This window comes from Fistularia commersonii, chromosome 11 (assembly GCF_037954325.1).
Source record: "Fistularia commersonii isolate RoL2024-O1a breed Wild chromosome 11, RoL_Fcom_v1.0, whole genome shotgun sequence".
NCBI lineage: Eukaryota > Metazoa > Chordata > Actinopteri > Syngnathiformes > Fistulariidae > Fistularia > Fistularia commersonii.
Window position 1 is genome coordinate 12,277,741 of NC_141294.1, and position 21,752 is coordinate 12,299,492.

Genomic DNA, 21,752 nt, shown 5'->3' on the forward strand with positions numbered 1-21,752 from the left:
TCAGGGGGCCTTTCTGTCTGGAGTTTGTATGTTCCCCAGTTGTGAGTGAATGAGTGAGTGAATGTTGTTTTGACTCTATACTGGTGACTGGCGACCGGCCCAGGGTGTACCCTGCCTCTTGCCCAATAACAGCTGGGATAGGCTCCAGCATCCCCATGACTCTGAGTGCAGGATAAAGATAGGATGGATAATGAATGAAAATCTTTTTTTTTAATTTACATTATTTTTCCCCATTTCTTTAAAAAAATCTTAGTTATACATAATGCACACAACAATTAAATTGATGACTTTCTAATGAAAAATAAACCATTCAGCAGGGTATTACCTTGAGATAAGCTCATCTGTGGCTGTTTATACATTAAGTTAAATCCCCGAGAAGTAAGATATTCATATAATCAATAAAGGAGTCTACACACACACACACACACACACACACACACACACACACACACACGCACACACACACACACACCACACACACACACACACACACGCACACACACACACACACCACACACACACACACACACACACACACACACACATATGTACACATACTGTATACTGTATATACATACATACAAATATTCAAACATATACAAACTCACATATGAATATTTATATGTATATTATAAATGTATATATATATTTGTGTATATTTGTCTGCGTATGTATAAACATTATATAAATACAATGTGTATGTGTGTGTGTATATATATATATATCAATATATATATATATACAGTCTATATATATTTCACAAATATTTTTTTATATTTGTATGCATGAACATATACAGTATAAATGTATATAATGCTCAGTTTTATTTTTTTCTAAAATTATATCAATTAATCACATAAATATATTTGGTTCCTCTTCGACAAAGTCAGCGAAATGAGATGTCTAAATGTACTGATCTACAGCAGAGTGAATTGACTTCCTTAAAGAGAGGAAGAGAAGGAGGTGGCTGAGACTCATAGCTGGACCAGGTTACATAACGAGACTCTGTGCCGCTTTGACCTCCTCGAATGATCTGAGGATGAGGAGGAGGAAGAGGAGGAGAGAGAGGTGGGAGAGATTAATAGGATAAAATGAAGAGAAGGGGGAAAGAAGAGAAGAGGGAGACAAGGAGGAGGATGAAAAGAAGCTAGAGAAGGAGATGTAGGAAACAAAAAGGAGAAAACAGTCCTCAAGGACAGAATATGAAATAAGATAAAATATTACTTTGTTGTATGACTAATTAAAATAAGCTTACATAATTTTGCTTTTATTTAATACTGTATCTGTACAGTATCTAGGTGCGTATGGTATGTAGAGTAAGTATGAGTAAAGTATGTGTTCAACTATGCAACATCTATGCAACTATCTGTATCTAGATCACCATATATTCTTAATTATCCTGAGGTTAATGTCTCATCTCTCCTTTTCTCATTTTCTCCTTCTCTATCTTTCTCAAACACACACATCAGTATACAAAGAAACAGACAAGCTGTCGCACTGAAAATAAACAAGCTGTAGTACTTTGATTGATGTCATTCTGACAACTGATTTGATCAATATCAGCTGGTGGGACACCATCTACCCTTTACAATAAAAAAACAACCTCTTGTTTTTTACCTCAGCTAAACTGTTGCAATGTTTAAAAAAAAGACAAATAAAATACTGGTTCAAAATTAACACAAATAGCTTGAGAAACCGTTTCACAATTCCTATAATTGAGAAATTTTCCAATACAATATAATATGACGATAAGATACGATACGATACGATACGATACGATACGGTACGGTACGATACGATACGATACGATACGATACGATACGATACGATACGATACGATACGATACGATACGATACAATAATACAATGTTGCATCCTACCCTAAATAAAGTAATAATATTCATATTTGAAATTTTAATAAATGTTTTCCCTCGGAGCACATGTGTGAACCTCAGATTTTACCACCAAAATTGTGAATAATTTGACTGGGTAAAAACATGGGCGAGATTGTGGACAGTGGGGGTTGGGAGGAGCTGGAGGACAGGTGGGGGAAGGGTGATGATGGAGCAGCACTGTTTACAGGGTGGGGGAGGGGAAAGAGAAAATCTGATCCTGGGACAACAGAGATAACGCAGAATCCTGCAGATTCATTCATTCACTTGGTTTCTAACAGAGACACTGATAACTAGTGAACTACTAGTTTACTAGTGAAATTTACAGGATCTTCTGTGCACAATATCTGGGTTTTTCATTTATAGGCTTTTTATTTTGGTCATTTCTAAGTATTTCAAATATTGTTCGATTTTCATCTTATTTCCAGCTAATTTGATACCTTGCTGACTTTGTTTATTTACTCGTTTCTTTGTTTCTTTTTTCCTCTGTACTGTTATGCATATTCAAATCAGAACACTGTCCTCAGGTGTCAATGTATTTTGGGAAAGAAACAAGTGGATGTGCAAACCATGCAAGCAAAAATCTCTGTGACATATTACAGCATTTAATGTTTTAGGGATATTCCATAGCTTTGGAAAATGTTGTGGAAAATTAAAAACAAAATGAAAAAAACAAACAAACAATAGTAGTACATTTGCCATAAATCAGTTCAAAAATTGGGGAAAAGACTGCAAAAAATGCAAGACGTTAGCCTAAAATTTTGCACCGATGTGCACAAAAAATTGAAAAAAAATGAATCAATTAAACTACCTGGGATATTAGTTATGTATAAAAATGACTTCTACATGACTCTAAATGTGCATGCTTTATGTGGATGCATTCACACACACAAAGCACACTCTTTCTTACTCTCTCTCTCTCTCTCCCTCTCTCTCACTCTCACTGCTTTATTCCCTTGGCTCTATAAATAAATGTCCAGACTGCTCGTGACTTGTTGTTGGATGCCAAAGGGAAAAGGGGAAAAAAAAGAAAGAAAGAAAGAAAGAAAGAAAGGAAGAAAGAAAGAAAGAAAGGAAGAAAGAAAGAAAGAAAGGAAGGAAGAAAAGAAAAAAAGAAAGGAAACATCTAGGGAGGATGGCTAGTTAATAGAAAGGGGGAGGAATTAGAAATAGCCAAAATATTTAAATATTGGAGAGGAAAATACTGAAAAGAAAAAAAAGGGATGACAAGATGGAGGAGAGGAGAGCAGATAGGGGGAAGATGGAGGGGGAAAAGAAGGGAAAGCAATCAGGTGGGAAAATAAGATCTACTTAGTAGGTGAACACAAGTGGTATGGCTATTATCTAAATGATAACTGTTAAAAATGATGATTTCAAAGCTTTTATAATACAATTATTTACTTTTCAACTTTAAGTTGAAAACACTGCAAGAAATTACCAAAAAATATCTGTTAAGAATTTATTATATTTATTTTATTGTATTTGTATATTATTATCCCAATGCAGCCTCAGGGTGGCACGAGCTGGTGTCTCCCTGAGCAAACCTCGAGAGTGCACAGGCCAGTGTCTTCCTGAGCTGGTCCCAAGGCTGGATAAATTTAGAGGGTTGTTTCAGGAAGAACATCCAGCGTGAAACTTTTGCCAAAACCAAACATAGGAATCAAACCACATCTTACAACCAGATCATACCGGATTGGTCAAGGCCCGGGCGTACAACGATCACCATTGGTACAACAGGGTACTGATGGAAACTGGGCTACTGTAGGCCAAAGAAGGAGAGGAGAAAGGTGTGTTCGGAAGCAGAGAGAGAAGAAGAAAGGCAAGAGTCTGGGACTGAGAGTAGGGACTTTAAATATTGGGACGATGACAGGAAAATGTAGAAAGTTGGTCGACATTATGCAGAGAAGGAACTGTGTGTCGTGGAGACCAGGTGGAAAGGTAGTAAGGCTAGATGCTTAGGAGCAGGCCTCAAGTTGTGCTATAATGGTACTGACAAAAAGAGAAATGGATTAGGAGTCATCTCAAAGGAGGAGTTTGTTAGGAATGTTCTGGGGGTGAAAAGAATGTCAGATAGACTAATGAGTCTGAAATTGGAATTGAAGGTGTGATGGTCATTGTTGTTAGTGGCTATACCTGCAGGTGGGATGCGAGTTTGAGGAGAAGGAGACATTCTGGAATGAGCTAGATGACGTGATGCAGAATATCCCCAAAGATGAGAGTGGTAATTGGTGCAGACTTCAATGGGCATATTGGTGCAAGCAATAGAGGGGGATGAAGAAATGATGGGCAGATTTAAGAATAAGAACAACTTTAGATTTGGAATACACGATAGAGGGACAGATAGTGGTAGATTTTGCAAAAAAAATGGAAATGGCTGTAGTGAATACTTTTTTCCAGAAAAGACAGTAACATAGGAAAGCTTGTAAGAGTGGAGGTGGGAGCATACAGGTAGACTACATCTTGTATAGAAGAGGTAACCTAGAAGTGATCAGTGACTGCAAAGTAGTTGTAGGTGAGAGCGTAGCCAGAAAGGCAGTTCGTCCTGATGATATACCTGTGGAGGTGTGGAAGTGTCTTGGAGAGGCAGTGCTTGAGTTTCTGACTAGATTATTAAACAGGATCTTAGAGAGTGAGAAGATGCCTGAAGAATGGAGATACATTTTTAAGAATAAGGGGGATGTGCAGAATTGCGGCAGCTATAGAGGGATAACGTTGAGGAGCCATACAATGAAGTTATGGGAATGAGTAGTGGAAACTAGACTGAGAGCAGAAGTCAATTTTGTGAACAGCAGAAAGAGTACTACAAATGTAGTATTTGCATTGATATTGCTAATAGAGAAGTACAGAGAAGGCCATATGGAGCTGCAATGTTTTTTAGACCAGAAAAAAAGCATATGACAGGGTGCCAAGAGAGGAACTATGCCATTGTATGAGGAAGTCTGGGGCTGTAGAGAAGTATGTTAAACTGGTGCAGGACATGTATGCTAGCTGTGAGACAGTGGTGCACTGTGCTGTAGGGGTAACAGAGAAGTTCAAGGTGGAGGTAGGACTCCATCAGGGATCAGCTCTGAGCCCCCTCTTGTTTGCAGTGGTGACGGACAGGCTGACAGATGAGGTTAGACAGGGATCCATGGACCATGACATTTGCAAATGACATTGTGATCTGTAGTTAGAGCAGAGAACGGGTTGAGGTAAATCTAGAGAGGTGGAAGCACGCGCTAGAAACGAGAGGAGTGCAGGTTAGTCGCAGCAAGACAGAGTATATGTGTGTGAATGAGAGGAACCCGGGTGGAACGGTGAGGCTACAGGGAGTGAAAATCAGGAAGTTGCAGGATTTCAGGTACTTGGGGTAAACAGCCCACAACAATGGAGTATGTGGAAAAGAGGTGAAGAGACAGGTTCAAGCAGGTTGGAATGGGTAAAGAAAAGTGTCAGTTGTACTATACTATGAAAGACTATCTGCCAGAATGACAGTAGTAGACAGTAGACAGTCGTGAGACCAGCGATGCTGTATAGCCTAGGAACATTTACAATGATGAAAAGACAGGATGCAGAGCTAGAGGTCCCAGAGATGAAGATGCTAAGGTTCTCTTTGGGAGTGGCCAGGATGGATGGGATCAGGAATGAGTCTATCAGAGGAACAGCACCTGCTAGATGTTTTGGAGAGAAGGTCAGAGAGGCCAGACCAAGATGCTTTGTTCATATACAGAGAAATGTGAATATGTTGATTGAGGGATGCTCGGATTGCAAAGCGTCAGATGCAGTGGTGTAAAGCACACTGTCACTGGACTCTAGAGCAGTAGAGATGCATTCTCTGGAGTAATGAATCGCGCTTCTCCATCTGGCAATCTGATGGATGAGTCTGGGTTTGGCGGTTGCCAGGAGAACGGTACTTCTTTGACTGCATCGTGCCAAGTATGAAGTTTGGTTGAGGGGGTATTATGGTGTGGGATTGTTTTTCAGGAGCTGGGCTTAACCCTTAGTGCCAGAGAAAGGAACTCTGAAAGCGTCAGCATATCAAGACATTTTTGACAATTCCATGTGGCCAACCTTGTGGGAACAGTTTGGAGCTCGCCTCTTCCTTTTCCAACATGACTTTGCAACAGTGCACAAAACATTGTCCATAAAGTCATAGATGACCGAGTCTGGTGTGGATGAACTTGACTGGCCTGCACAGAGTCCTGACCTCAACCCGATAGATCATCTTTGCCAGACCTTCAGCCAGACCTTCTTGTCCAACATCAGTGTGTGACCACACAAATGCCCCTCTGAAAGAATGGTCAAAAATTCCAATAAACACACTCCTGAACCTTGTGAACAGCCTTTCCAGAAGAGTTGAAGCTGTTATAGCTGTAAAGGGTGGGCCAAATACATATTGAACCCTATGGATTTGGAATAGGATGCCACTTAAGTTCAGATGCAATTCCAAGTGAATTATTTTGGCCATATAGTGTTTGTTACACAGCTGTTCAATTACCATTGCATCTTTGAACAGTCTTAAATCAAGTTAATGTGTCACTAAACATCTTTACAGTCATTTTTTTACTCAAGCAATTTTTATCCATTGACATTTATTGTCAATTTTTGCATGAAACATTAGTTTACTTTGTAAACTCTTAATTCACAGCAGGCCCCCAGATGGCCACAATTGTTGGTATTCAAAAATATTGCCTTGCTCCATTGTTTCCTACATATTTAATAAACATTTTCATCATTATTTTTAGAAAGAATGATCATAGTTAGGAATCATACATCAAAAATGTACAAAAAAACTCTGAGAAATGTGCAAATGCGCACAGACTGTGTCTCAACCACTGTGTGAGTAGTGTTTCTACCTATATGGCTCTGCAGCAGCGACAATTAATCAAACTATGTGAGTTTGTCAGGTTCTAATAAAGAACAAATGACTTGTTAGAAGGACACATGCACGCACACACTGACTGAAAAAGTTTCCATATTAACTACGTTTCAGTTATTTACGATAAACTAAAAGTTGGATGGAATAATTAATCACAGTATTATTGTAATTTTTCAGTGTTAGGGTTAGTTAATTGATTTTCAGACCTAGTTAATAATCCTTCGGTATGTCTCAATATTACTTCTTTCAATTGGTCACTTGATTCTATTCTTTCTTTACCCTTTGTGCTAGTTTTGAGACACAACTTAACACATTGTCTAACTTTCATTTTTAAACACAGCTGGTTTATGATGGAGCTGATAGAGCAGATAGGGTGGTTAGCACTTCCCCCTCACAGGAATAAGGTCCTTGATTCAATTCCACAGAGGGCTTTGAGTGGAGTTTCCATGTTCCCCTTGTGTCTGCTGTTTTTCCATTCGGTTTCTCCGGTTTCCTTCCAAAGCCCAAAACATGCAGTAAGGCAATTGGAGACCACAAATTGACCAATGTTTGAATGACAGAATGAAGGGTTCTAAGTCTCACTGTGTGGCAACCGGACCAATGTGTAAGCCACCTCTCGCCCAATGACACCTGGGATGGGGTCCCATACCCCATTTCTGAACTTAATAACACACAGGTCAGTATTAAGGGTTATGGTTTAAAGAAAATTAACTATAATTATGAACACAATCAGAATAGAGTCAGATTGAAGTATAAATAATTTTACTTTGATCAGAACAAAATTATTTTGAGTATTGACCCTACCTGTTGTTTGCTAATTACTAGGTGATTATGTTAGGTTATATCACAGCTATTATTAGATTGGATTCATAAATAAGCCTCTAAAATTAAGTGGTAACCAGATAAAGAGTTTGGAATAATTTCAACTGTAAAGACAGCAGGTAGTTTTTCTCAGATAATACTGCCACAGGCGATTGGGATTGGAAAATTGGATCAGGAAATAGTAGAAGTCAAACTCGTTTACTCAAAGAGAGCATATAGTCAGTAAATTGTACAAATAGTAAAAACGCTCATGTGAAAGAAAATTAAAATGTGTGATATATTCAACACAAATCATAAAAGAAAGATTATTATTGTGATGAATGATCATGATAATGTAGTAATTGCACCCAACACATATTTCGAAAATTCGTAGAAATTTCCACTATCTGTATCAAATGCGATATTCAAAGAGCTGAATATTCAATTTCTGTCAATAGAATACAGCAGATAAATACCAAAACTGTGTTTTGAAGTTTTCTATTGTTACATATCACTGATAACGGCTGCACATGTGAATATAAAAAATGCATCATCTTATTTTACCAAAGAATCGAATCGAACATAACAGAATAAAGTCAAACGGACTAGAATACGTTTTAGAATAAAATGAAAAAAGCAAAGGGTAGAAGAGGTGAAGATTGTAGACCATTTGTAAGGGTGAAGTGAGGAGGGCATTGAAGAGGGAAGAGGATGAAAAGCGTAAAGGCTGTTGGTCCTGATGATATACCTGTGGTGGCATGCAAGTGGCTAGGAGAGGCAGCAGTAGAGTGTCTGGTTAGATTATTCAACAGGATCTTAGAGAGTGAGAGGATGCTTGAGGAAAGGAGAAGTGTGATGCAGTATTTGCCTTAAGAATGATACTAGAGAAGTGCCAAGAATGTCAGAGGGAGCTGCATAGTGCTTTTGTAGGGCTAGAGAAAGCATGATAGGGTGCCTAGAGAGGAGCTATGGTACTTTATGAGGAATTATGGAGTGGCAGAGAAGAATGTTAGACTACTGCAGGACATGCAAAAGAGCTATGAGACAGGGGTGAGGTGTGCTATGGGAGTGACAGAGAAGATCGAGGTAGAGGTGGGACTATATCAGGGGTCAGCTCTGAGCCCCTTCTTGTTTGCGGTGGTGATGGACAAGCTAACAGATGAGGTCAGACAGGAATCTACATTGACCATGATGTTTGCCAATGTAACTGTGGGCTGTAGTGAGAGCAGGGAAGAAATGGAGGAAAACCTTGAAAGATAGAGGTATGCCCTGGAAAGGACAGGAATACATGTGTATGGATGTGAGGAAACAAAGTGGAGCAGTGAGGCTACAGGGAGATGAAGAAGGAAGATTGGAATGAAGTGGAGGATTTTAAGTACTTCAGGTCAACAGTCCAGAGCAATGGATAGCTTGGAAAAGAACTGAAGAAAGGGGTACAAGGTAGTTGTGAGACCAATGATATTATGTGGTTTATAGAGACAGTGGCATTGAAGAAAAGACAGAAAGCAGAGCAGGGGGTAGCAGAGATGAAGATCTTGAGGTTCACTTTGGGAGTGAGGAGGATGGAGGATCAGAAATGAGTCCATCAGAGGGACAATACCAGTTAGATGTTTTGGAAATCAGGTCAGAGAAGCCAGACTGAGATGCTTTTTTCATATACACAGAAATGTGAATATATTGATTGAGGGATGCTCGGATTGAAACTTCCAGGCATAGAGGAAGACCAAATAGAAGATTTATGGACATAGTGAGAGAAGATATGAAGGTTGTTGGTGTGAGAGAAGAGGATATAGAGAAGACGGTTAGATGGAGGAGGTTGATTCGCTGTGGTAGCCCCTGAAGGGAAAAGCCAAAAGGTGAAAAAGAAGAATAGAATAGAATAGAATAGAATAGAATAGAATAGAATAGAATAGAATAGAACAGAATAGAACAGAATAGAATAGAATAGAATAGAATAGAATAGAATAGAATAGAATAGAATAGAATAGAATAGACATTGCAGTGCACAAGTTGTACAGTGCAATGAGATTTATATGTATGTAAGTACATACAGTATGTTGAAAAACAGTAGGAGAGAATATAATATAAATCTAACCTGGAAATGAGGGTATGGGTCAAATGTATAAAGTATAAATATGAATATAAGTATCAGTCTGGGTTAGGGTAAGGGTTAGGGTTAGGGTTAGATACAGATATTTGGATACTGTGTAGTGTTTTGAGGTATCGATATAAATATGGATACCATAAACATGTACACATGACTGCGGGTGATGTTATTACTGTTGAATATTCTGATATTGAAAAGAGTGACGAGCAAATTTTGCATTTACAGATATTATGTACCTGTTGTGCAAAACTCCTACATATTGATGAAAAATTTAAATATAGATGCAGTGCTTTTGCTGATCATATTATGCTATTGAGGTTTAGGTTATCCAATTATTTTTCAATACTAAATCACTGTGGTGTAAGAATGTTCCAGCAATATTATGATTAAGACATCACTCTTCTTCTGACTGCACTGACATGGCTTTCTAAATATGTTTTTTTCAGAAGAGTCTCAGGGGCAATGTGCCATGTGTTGTCAGAAATATATCCAATACAAAGAGTCAAACTGATTGAGTAAAAAATGAACTTTTGCACGTTACTATATGTTCATCTTCTACTGTCTATATAAGATCCAGTGAGCTACTACAAATGTCCCTAAGAACCACCTGAGATACTTCATGTTACCTAGGGACTCAAGACAAGAAGGTTTACAGGCTGCAGGTGCGTCTAACCCAGATCGGCTTTTGCTCCTCCATTCTTTAATAAATGATACAAGTCCCAATTCTCTGCTTTCAACGCTATTTTTCAGTCATTTGTTTTGTTTGAAAAAATTCCATGTCAAAGGCAATTTTTACTCTTTATCATTCGTAAGGGATTTAGCTACTCTGAGGAAAGTCAAAATCATCTCTCAGTTCAAGCAAGGTTTAAGAAAGGTCCAAGCAGTGAGTCCAATTTCAAGGCACATTTAAAAAGTGTCAAGACAAGTCAGAGGATCAAAGGGAAACTTTAAATGCTGTCTTGACTTTTACAGCTAATTCTCACTGAAAGATGCCCATGTCTTTGTAAATGAGACAGGTTTAACTTCACCCATGTAAACCAAATTCAAATATGAGTCACTCATATGCAAGTGCCTTCAAAAAGAAGTTTAGTTCAGTCTTGGGAATTTCTAGATGTCCAAACGAAATGAGGTCTTTCACTAAGTGGTAATCAAATATCTTCTATATAAATTACTTTCACTTTGGTTTCCTCTATGGGAAGTGAAGTCATGTGGGCACCATTCGTCTTCATGTCAGACTTGATCAGTGGGAATCTATTTAAAGGACAGACGCTCGGACTATGGCGGTTTAGCGCTTCTTACTTCAGTCTTCAGTCCTACCAACCTCTTAATGCCTTCATTCAATTCAATAACAGTCTGTAATGGCTCCAGCCCAGATCTATTTATACAGCACTTCCTCCTGGGCCTAATGCAGGACCTAAAGACATACACAGATCCAGCTGTGGCCCAAGTGCCCTTGGGCAAGGTGTTCACCTCTAAACATTCAGGATGAGGATCTCCATATCAGAGATTGCTGACTTGAAAGTCATGTGGATTAATTAGGGGGAGAAATTTTTTGGTGTTTTGAGGTTGTGCATATAATGAGCTGTTAAGTCACAGATACAGAGAGGTTAAGAAGGCAAACACTTGAATTGGTGAAGCAAGATTAATGATTGAATTTGTGTCACAATTATGGTCCGCTTCATTGGTATTCAGCAGGATCATAGGTATGTCCACAGATTCCTGCCAAGAATGAATGGCAGGGAATTTGTACTTCTGATGACTAGTTAAAAAATAATGACCATGATATATTATAAGTTAAAAATGTCTTCTGCACAGGATTATATAATAACCTGATCTGGATCATTGAATCAATAGGATGAAATGTAGACATACTGTGATGTCTCAAAGAGTCCAACTCAGTCCATCTAAAATACAGCAGCTATTTCCATTCATCTGTTAAATCTAGACCTACTATGGCTAAACTAGTCAAAAATTGGGGTCATTAGCTCCAACACAGAAATATATTTTGTTAAGTTTGTTGGATCTTTGTATACATCAATCTCATGATTTGCTGAACGAGGAACTTTTGCAAAGATTGATATCAAACAATCTTCTATGTAAATATGGGCTACATGATGCTTGCTGTATTAACCTGAAAAGCAAAATGTTTGTCTTCAACTGGGAGGTTGAAGCAGTGAACTAAGTGACATGAACCAAAGGTCCTCGCTGTCCAAACAATGTTCAAAGTTAGTTAATGTGCATCTGAGGGGATCTGGGAAACAGCTTGGAAACTCAAGGGAGAGCACCTTTTAGCTCACGGTGAAAATAGCCTGAAGAAAATTGGGAATTACAGCTCACTTTCTTTGAACCACAGACACTCAGCTATTCCGTTTTATCTGGATTTTGGTTGTAAATGATATACACTTTGTTTGCAATCATGAATAAACATCAAGTCACCAAAAAGAACACACTTTTGTGACAATTAATCAATTTTTGGTCACGAGAAATTAGATATTTTAAAGAAAAAAAAAATGGTACTCATTTTGTCTTCGTTTTTTGGTTCAGATCAGTGGTGCTGGGTCATATTTTTCCTGTGTGTCTGTGGATAAATGGCTCCCTATTGAGAAAAATCATTTCTGATTTTTGCTGTGCATATGAGGACAAACCTTCAATGACACATGCAAGGCATAGAAAAATCAGTAGAGCTAATCCTTGCATGCTATCCAAGTCAGGCCCTCAAGCAAGTGTAAGAGCCCAGAGGTGTTGTCCTCTTTAGCCAATCCCGCCTTGTACGAAAAACACTGCACATCCTGCATCTTGCAGCCATGACTACATCACAGAGGATCTCATCATGACATCATCTTGCAGGACTTTCTTATCATTAAGGAAGAATCAACACTCTGGAGATGTCAGCTTCGCATCACTCTTTAGCCAGAATCTGACTAAGTAGGAGCAGAAAGTCAGATAGAGGAGCAGCAATCCAACTGGACCAGAGCAAAGACCAGGCCCAAGTGAGAAAGGACCAAGGAGGAGGATATTTTCTTCTTAATGGGATGAGGAGGGGGAAGGAATGATCTATAATATATGAAGAAAGACAAATGCACCTACATACACACACATGCATGTATGCGCCCACAAAGAGAAAAAGAGAGCTTATGCATCTATCTTGGTTAGCACATTGCATTGAGTTCCATGCAGTATGTACAGCCTGAGCTAAACCCAAATTAATTTGTGCTTAACTCGAACTTAACTGTAACTACATTTCTTCCTACCCACTCACCCTTAGTAAGGACCTCAGATATATTATTTTGATGCACTTTGAATCAAAATAAAATGTCTGTATATTTTTCAGAAGCAGCCACACACACACACACACACACACACACACACACACACACACACACACACACACACACACACACACGCACACACGTAAACAAATGCAAGCAACCATAAAACACACAAAAGACCATGAAATGGGGATGTTGTTGTAATTATTAATAATCATGATTTAATATATTTTTGGAACATGAAACAGAGTTTGAGAAGGAGGATTTGCTGTGATGCTCATGTTTGTTTTTTAAAATTTCCAATTGCACCTCAGGGACAAATAAAGTTTGTCTTATTCTGATTTAGTTTAAAACACTCTTATGACTGAGCAGCCAATCATGATGTTGGTTTGCTGGAAGCTTGTCCCTCTGTGTGTGTGGGTGTGTGTGTGTGTGTCTGTGCCCACACTCTTAAAATAACAGATTTACACATGCAATCTTGAAAGATTTCACCTTTATTTCACCTGGTCTGAATTCTATGTTGTTATGTCTAAAATGAGACGCACAAAATACAGCACTGTTCCAGGAATGTGACTTTTTGGCCCTTACTGCTAGGCCAACACACAAAAACACAGAGGGACAATTGGGAAATTTCATTAAGGATAAGACTTAAGATATTTGAAAAAAAAGGCAATGACACTTGGGTTTTGGTGATGTGCGACTGTTTGAAAATAGAGCTCTTTGTAACTGTAACTGAAAATCTGACGCCACAACATTCTAGACATTAAGATGATAAGTTACATATCTTCTCTTGAATGGTTACATAATTTCATTTCTTGATTTTTGCTACTTCTATAACTAATAACAAATCAGTTCTATTCATGGCAGGAAAAGTGTCCTGCAAATGTAATAATGACAATGATAAATGTTGTTACAATTATGCACAATACACTGCGCCTTGCCTCAGAAGCAAGGACACTATGTTTGTGTCTTGGAATCTCTGAGGCTAGGACTTTATGAACAAACAGTGCAAGGAACTCTGACCCCAGCCCTGGTCACGTGTCAGATGAAAACAGGGAATCCAAGCAAAGCTCCAGAACATAAAACAAAAACATAGACACTGTTTACATCCATGAACATGATACATCAGCTGAGGTAGAGCAAGTATCACATCAGACTCCTGCTAGCCGACTGTCATGGTGGCTCTGACCTTGACTTGGCTGGAGGTTGCCCACGGGCAACCACACTTGTGCGCACACACAAACACACACACACACACACACACACACACACACACACACACACACACACACACACACATACATACATCAACGCAGTCTATTCTATCATTAGCATGGACCAGTTTATTCTCCGAGACAATCTCAGTCAACCACATGGCTTTAAAGGCCAAAACCCACATGCCAACTGTATAGTCTGACAGCACATTATGAAAAGTTACAAAGGCGTCATTCAACACTGAAGTGATACCGGGGACGACGCCGATACCTGGAGGTCATGAAAAGAGGAGTTCAGTGAAATCTTAATAATCCGATGCAGCATTATGATGTGCTCTTTCTTCATTTGTGTTTGTGTCATTTCAGAGAGACCCTTATGAATTTTAAAAACAAATTTTTGGTCTTTTGGACGCCCCTCAAGTTTAAATTACTTGAAAGTAACTTGTATTCTGCTTATTGCCCTCAAATTATTTTCTTATATTGTCAATGTCATGTTCAATTCATTTTAATTATTATTACATTTCTGATTCTTTTTACGTTATTCAATTTTTTTTTCTTTATTCTAGTTTTTTTTGGTTGATCCATAAGAATATTTTATAGTAACTAGCTGATACTTTCAACTTTCTTCTAGGTTATAGGTAAAACCATCATTCAACTTTTAAACGACTATCATTTGCTTTGAACATTTTACCAGCAACAAGTGATTCGAAAGTCTCATCATTTTATTGTAATTTTAATTCATCAACATTATTACTATTTTCTTCCCCAATTACTGTAAACTTTATTTGTCAATAACAAGCCAAGTTAAGAAAACAATGAAAACAATGTTATTCAAATAATGAGCCATTTAACATTTAACTTCACAATATGAACTGAAACGGCTGGAAAATAAATACAAAAGTAACATTTAAAAGGCAATTCTAAAGATTATGTCACCAAAAACGTTGTTGTCGGGGAAAAAAAAAAACAAGAAAAAGCAATTAAGCAAAATATATGCTGATTGTCTTGAAATAAATTTTGACTGAAGGCCTTTGACTTTCACGTCAGACATTTCTATCAGAAAAACAAATAGAGAAACTTGGAAAAACAGCAATTCCCATCTGGCTGCCGTCTCAAAGAAATTGCACTTTAGGCATCACTAATAACAGTCATCAAACAAGCATAGTTACTGAAACCTGTCATTTCCAATAATGATACTATTTTCAGTCATCTTGGATGTCAATTTAAAGATAATCTTGTTGACCCTAAAAAGTTGGTCTGATGTCAAAATCTAATAGGACTGAATAGCAAATAGGAATCAACATATAAAGAAGTTAAATTGTCACGCTGTCTTTATTGAAACAAGCTAAAAAAAGGAATCTGCATGAATCCAAAGAATAAAAAGCAGGAATAAGAAAATTATCACACATGAATCGTTACAAAGAAAATGAGGACATTTACCAAAGAACTAATAAAGTAATGCGTAATGAAATATGCATTTTGGTGAAAAAGTCAAGTTCAAATATTTACCTGAATTATCGAAGAACCTATTATTTCACATGCATTAGAATAAAATCAATATAGCTGGATTTTGTTAAAAAACAACGACAACAACAAAAAAACAACATAAAAACACTGTGTTCCAGTTCAAATGGCTGTCATTAGATAGTCAGCCAAATTGCACTACCCATCCATTATCTACCGCTTATCCTGCAGTCAGGGTCGGAGGGATGTTGGAGCCTATCCCATCCCAGGTGTCACTGGGCAAGAAGCTGGATACACCCTGGACTGATCGTCAGATGATCAAAAAGCCACATATAGACAAAGAACCACTTACTCTCTCATTCACACCAAATTTCAACATGTACATGGAATTGGTCTTTAGACATTGTATTTCTGATTTTGTGTACTAACGTACTACCAAAGCAACAAATGTTTTGTCGTAAAACGATAAACTAAACTAAACAATAACTTACACCTTCTTACACCTTAGTCCAGGGGTTGGCAATTATTTTGACTGGCGGGCCACATTTCTTATTTAATTTTCATGCACGGGCCAACTATGTATCAGATAAATTGAACAAAATGAAAATTGAAATATCTAACATTTTTGGCATTTTATTTCAACTTTAAAATCATTCATGATCATATAAATGTACCAACATTATTTTGGATGTGATCCATACAAAATTAAACAAAGGGAAAAAATAAGGAGTTTCTAAATTCAATATTGATTGAAAATACTTATTGAAATATTCAAAGAAAATATTTTGGCGGGCCGGATAAAAAAGCAAAACAGGCCAGAAGTGGCCCGTGGCCCATTAAATGCCCAGGTCTGAGTTACTCTTATTAGCAGTATGACTGATTCAAAAACCGGGAATATAAAAAGCATTGGTTCCAAATACCAGAAACAAAAAAAGCACAACACATTTAACTAATTCTATTCAACAACAATAATTAAGTATATTCATTTCTTATCTACCACCTATCCAGCAACTAGGGTTGTTGGGATGCTTCCCCCTTCCACAGCTGTCATTGGGTGAGAGGTGGGGTACATCAGGACTGTTGCCAGTCAATTGCAGGGCCACTTAAACCGACAGACAACATTTCACTCTCGCATACACACATCAGGCAATTATCCGATTAACCTTCTGCATGTTTTTGGACTGGGGGAGGAAACAGCAGAACTCGAAAGAAACCCATGCAGACAAACTCCACACAAAAAGCCCCCCGTGGGAATTGAACAAGCGTCCTTCTTGCTTTGGGGTGGACATAATAAACCACTGCGCCACTATGTCCCCTAAAAGTATATTAATAGGATAATTATTTCCTGATTCTTAGTTTATTTAAGTCATTGCTTCCAGTTTGTTGGCCATTTTAAGTGTATTTGATAAGTAAGTAAGCAAATAACCTAAAGCAACTGTAAAATTAATAAAGCACACACAATTAAATTCAGATACGTATTCAACAAAATGGGTAGAATGAACAAATTAACTGCTTAAATAAGCAGATGTTAATGCCTGTGGAATTGAAACATTAAATTATGGGGAAAAACACAAAATTAATGAAAATCGCATTTATGATCAAACTCCAAAGTGACAAATCAAATTATTAAGAATTAAGAATGAATTAAGAATTAAGGTGCCACATGGTCTGGTCCACCACGGGTCGAGTCAGCATATTATCTGCTTTATTATCCAGGGCATTGTAAATTGTAAACAGGAAGGTGTGTAAGTTGTTATTTTTTCAGACAGAATGAGACAAATGTCTAACAAAGAGTTAAGATGGGGAAAAGTGTCTGCAACCACCCCGGCCATGATGCCATAAAAATTGTATCATCTTCCCTACACGAACCATGGGATACGTTCAAATTCACGACACAAAACTCCTCTGTTCTGTAAAAGCTGGGATGTTAGGCATCTAAAGACACTTGATGCGGGTGGAAGCACAGTTTATTTCTATAAAAGCTGCTAATAGATGCAGCACCTTGCTTGCATTAAGGCTGTGTATGTGTGTCACCTTTAATTCCATAGAATTCTATAGGAACCTCAAGATGAGAGAGGTGAGCTAATCACTAAGAGACAACAGGTTACAAAAGGGCTTGTTCAGACATAAGTTGTATGTTGGATGGCAAAATCATGTCTCACTTGACTTGGTTGACAAAAAAACTATACAAATTTAGCCTCCAAGTTGCATTTTCAATCTATTATATTGGAATAGAGACAATAAATAGGATATATTTGTTGACAGTGAGCATCAAAAGGTAGTTCACACCATTGTTAGGTGAAAATGTTTCGTAAACAAGAAAGAATCATCAATATGTTTGAATTGTGTTTCCATCAAACTCAGGATAGTGTACATATCGTGACAGACTGAGTATGTCTACATTGTTAAGGTTAACTACTCAATTCTACAGTAAGTGTAAAATATGTGAGATGTTAACACCAACAGCCAGCCCCATTCTATCGACACTAGTGGAAGGATTTCATTTAATGAAAACTGTACAGTGCTCGCTACACGTGTTGCCCTTGACTTGGGTATTGGACTACTTGTCACCTTGTTTTCTACAGTTTGGGGTGTTTCGTTTCTGCAATCTGCAATCAAACAAATAAAAACAATCCAACTAATGTTTTAAAAATCCGAGGGAAGTCAGTAATTCATAAACATTTGTTGATAATGTGAAGTGACGTAGTCATCTGCTATGTGTGATCCTGGGAAAAGAAACACTAAAGATTTCCAGTATTTGAACATGACTGTGATTTTAATGCCAGATATATTCTCACAGACCATATTTCATGCAGAGCAATTTATAGCCTTAATTGCTAAAACACATCATATACTAACTTTGTAGAGTTATTTATGTATTCTGTCATGCATTATTTATTTATATAGCTTATACTCCCGAGGCCAGAGGGGGCAAGAGGTGGGGTACACCTTGGGCCAGCCAGTAGTCAATCGCAATGTTTATCAATTCATATTTTTAAATGCATAAAGTCTTATGACCACAAAATATGCTTGAATTATTGCCACCTAAGGCTGAACATAGGCTGTGACTGAATATGGCGCTCACCTCTTGTCAATAAATTGTTTTGCTACACCAATCATCCACATCAACTCTTCGAAAAAACATTATTTGTTACATATTGTAATGACACATTTAGACAGCATGTTGCAACTCTGGGCTAACTCATACTGGTGTCTATGCCAATAAAATGGAGTGGCATTGCTCAGGGGGTTACAGTGGTCGTCCTTGAACACATTCCTGTTGCGATTCCCATGCTCCTCCTAGCCTGTCACGATGTTGAGAAAGACACTGATCCGCTGGTGCTGCTAAGCAGCTGCTCTCTGCTCATGATGGGTTAAATACATTGGTCGTATTTTGGTGTATGTATAACTAAATGTGACAATAAAGATCTTTCTTTGCTAAAAACACTTGTGCATAGGATTAATACATGAGGAAGCCGCTCTTACACAAGGACCCTGACAGGCAACCAACCAGTGTTCTGGCTTGCACCTGGCATGGTAGCTCTGTCACCATCAGTGTATGAATGTGAACCAGTGCAAAATGCTTTGTAATCAATGCAAGGTGATTAAAGAACACTATATAAGTGGTAACCACTTAGTTTTTTTACAAGATTTTGTATTGCAACTATGTATATTTCTAAGCTTGCAAATACCCTTTACCCTTCGCTTGGCACAACACTTGTCGATTTGTCCTCACAATTAAACTTTTAAGAGGCACTGTTGAAGATATTATGAAGAAATGGATCATCTGAACAATACAATTATAACTATGTAGCCTAGGACCCTAGTCAAAGTCAGACTTTCCTTGAGCTATTACAAATATATATATATTTTTTTATGATAATCAAGATGAAATATCTGATTTAAATTGTTTGAAATATCATTGTCATCAAAAATGACAAATATTTACACATTCAAAAAATACAGCTATCTACTTGTTCATTGCAAAATTGCATAACAGTTTGAGAAAAGTAAGAAAATTTTAGTCATTTCTTACAAAAAAATTGAATATATTTTTTGAGAATGTCATTATTTTATTTTATTACTAATTATCTCTAGACTACAATTCTGAAATCAGTAGATGCTTTTACTGTTGTTTCTAAAAACTGAAAATGTCGACCTACTTATAGTCAAGATAAATGAAGAACTGACAAAAATGTTAATCTGAATATTACAATGACACAGAAGAGGAGCCGGGTGCTCAAGTGGTTTGAACTATTGCTCCTTAGCAGGTTCCTGTTTTGATTCGGTAACCTATTGGGAAAAGAATCTGTAGGTGTGGATGAAGGTCTCTATATTTGGCCCTAAGATCCACTGGTAACCAATCCTAGTCGTACCCCGCCCTTCGCTTAATGCCCCCTGTGCCCCAATGATCACCTCCACCACAATGGTAAACAGAATAAAAGAATCTCTTTCGATGCTGGACTGGAAAATCCATATCATACACGATGTTCTGATCTAAAAAGGCTCAGGGCATTTTTATGAATTAAAATTAAGTAGTGGGTTAATTGGAGTCCTCAAATTGCCCTGATTTGTAAATGAGGGAGTGAATAGTCATAAGCCTCAATCTGTGGCACTGTGATGGACTGGCAACTGATACTGCGTGAACCACGCCCCTTGCCCAATGACAGCTGGGTAAAGTTACGCTTTCCTTGACCCTGACCCTATATGGCTAATCTTGCCAATATTGCAGGATTAGCCACTTTAATAATGCATGAATGGAAGACACCATTTGATACAAAACAGACAAAACATAAATCACATAAACGAAAATCTTTTTTTTGTTAATATTGTCTTCTTCAGGCCAAATGACTACAGACACTTGGTTTGGGAAATTTTCATGTAGAAGTCACTTTGATTTCATGAACCATGATTTCAGTAAATTTCTCTTGCAGAAATATGCATATCACTAATGAAATACAGTGCTTGCAATTGACATCACACATCCATTACATTGGCTATTTTGTCTACGCTGCAGAATTATTCAAATGGTAAAACCACTGAAAGACCGAATTAGGTATTGCTTGATCATTCGTTTTATCTTTATTTAAAGAACATTTAAATGGCCCAATACTATAAATTTGGATAGTTATAACTGCATGTGAATCAATTTCTTTAAAACAATTAAATTGATGACTTTCTAATGAAAAATAAACCATTCAGCAGGGTATTACCTTGAGATAAGTTCATCTGTGGCTGTACATACATTAAGTTAAATCCCCGTGAAGTAAGATATTCATATAATCAATAAAGGAGTCTACACACACACACACACACACACACACACACACACACACACACACTCACACCCACACCCACACCCACACACACACACACATACACACAGACTCCTATATTTATATGTAATATATGTATATTATATGTATATTTATATGTATGTATATATATATATATATATAATTCATTTATAGTTTTAATTTTCAGTATTTTAGTCCCAAACAGATATTGGTCAAACAATCAGCAAAATGTCAAAAGACATTGAGTGAACATGAATATTTGGAAGATTGAATTTATTTCAGTGAACATGAAATTCAACATTAATTAAAATGTTTTCAATATTCTTAAAAAATTGTTAACAATGATGACAACCTACACATGCCAGCTGCACAATGTGGTGTCCAGCTGCGAAGAGAGATTGAAGGAGGGTGAATCATGAAAAGAAAGTCACAAAAGGAGGATGGCAAAATCCCGTCGCTGAGCCTGTCACTTTCAACACACACACACACGACCACACACACTAGCTGCTCATCTATTGATCAGTTATTGATTTGTGAGCAACCCCCAAATATCATGCAAGTAGATATGGATAGATAGATAGATAGATAGATAGATAGATAGATAGATAGATGGATAGATGGATAGATGGATAGATAGATAGATAGATAGATAGATAGATAGATAGATAGATAGATAGATAGATAGATGAACCCGGTTGAACCCGGGCGGTGGCAGTGGAGGAGGCGCATGGAGCTGCTGCAGAGTTTGAGCAGCTAATTACCCCCACCCCCCACCCCCACCCCTCAATAAAAAAGAAAAGAATTTGTCCGAACCGCCGCATCGCAAATGCCGGAGGTGGGTATGCCACGA

At 37.6% G+C, this 21,752-nt stretch overlaps 1 protein-coding gene across 1 annotated transcript in view; it reads right to left on the bottom strand.

Moving 5' to 3' along the window:
• Positions 1–21,752, bottom strand: part of LOC147229504 (syntaxin-1B) — a 55,968-nt gene that overhangs the window by 32,953 nt on the left and 1,263 nt on the right. The window lies entirely within an intron of this gene.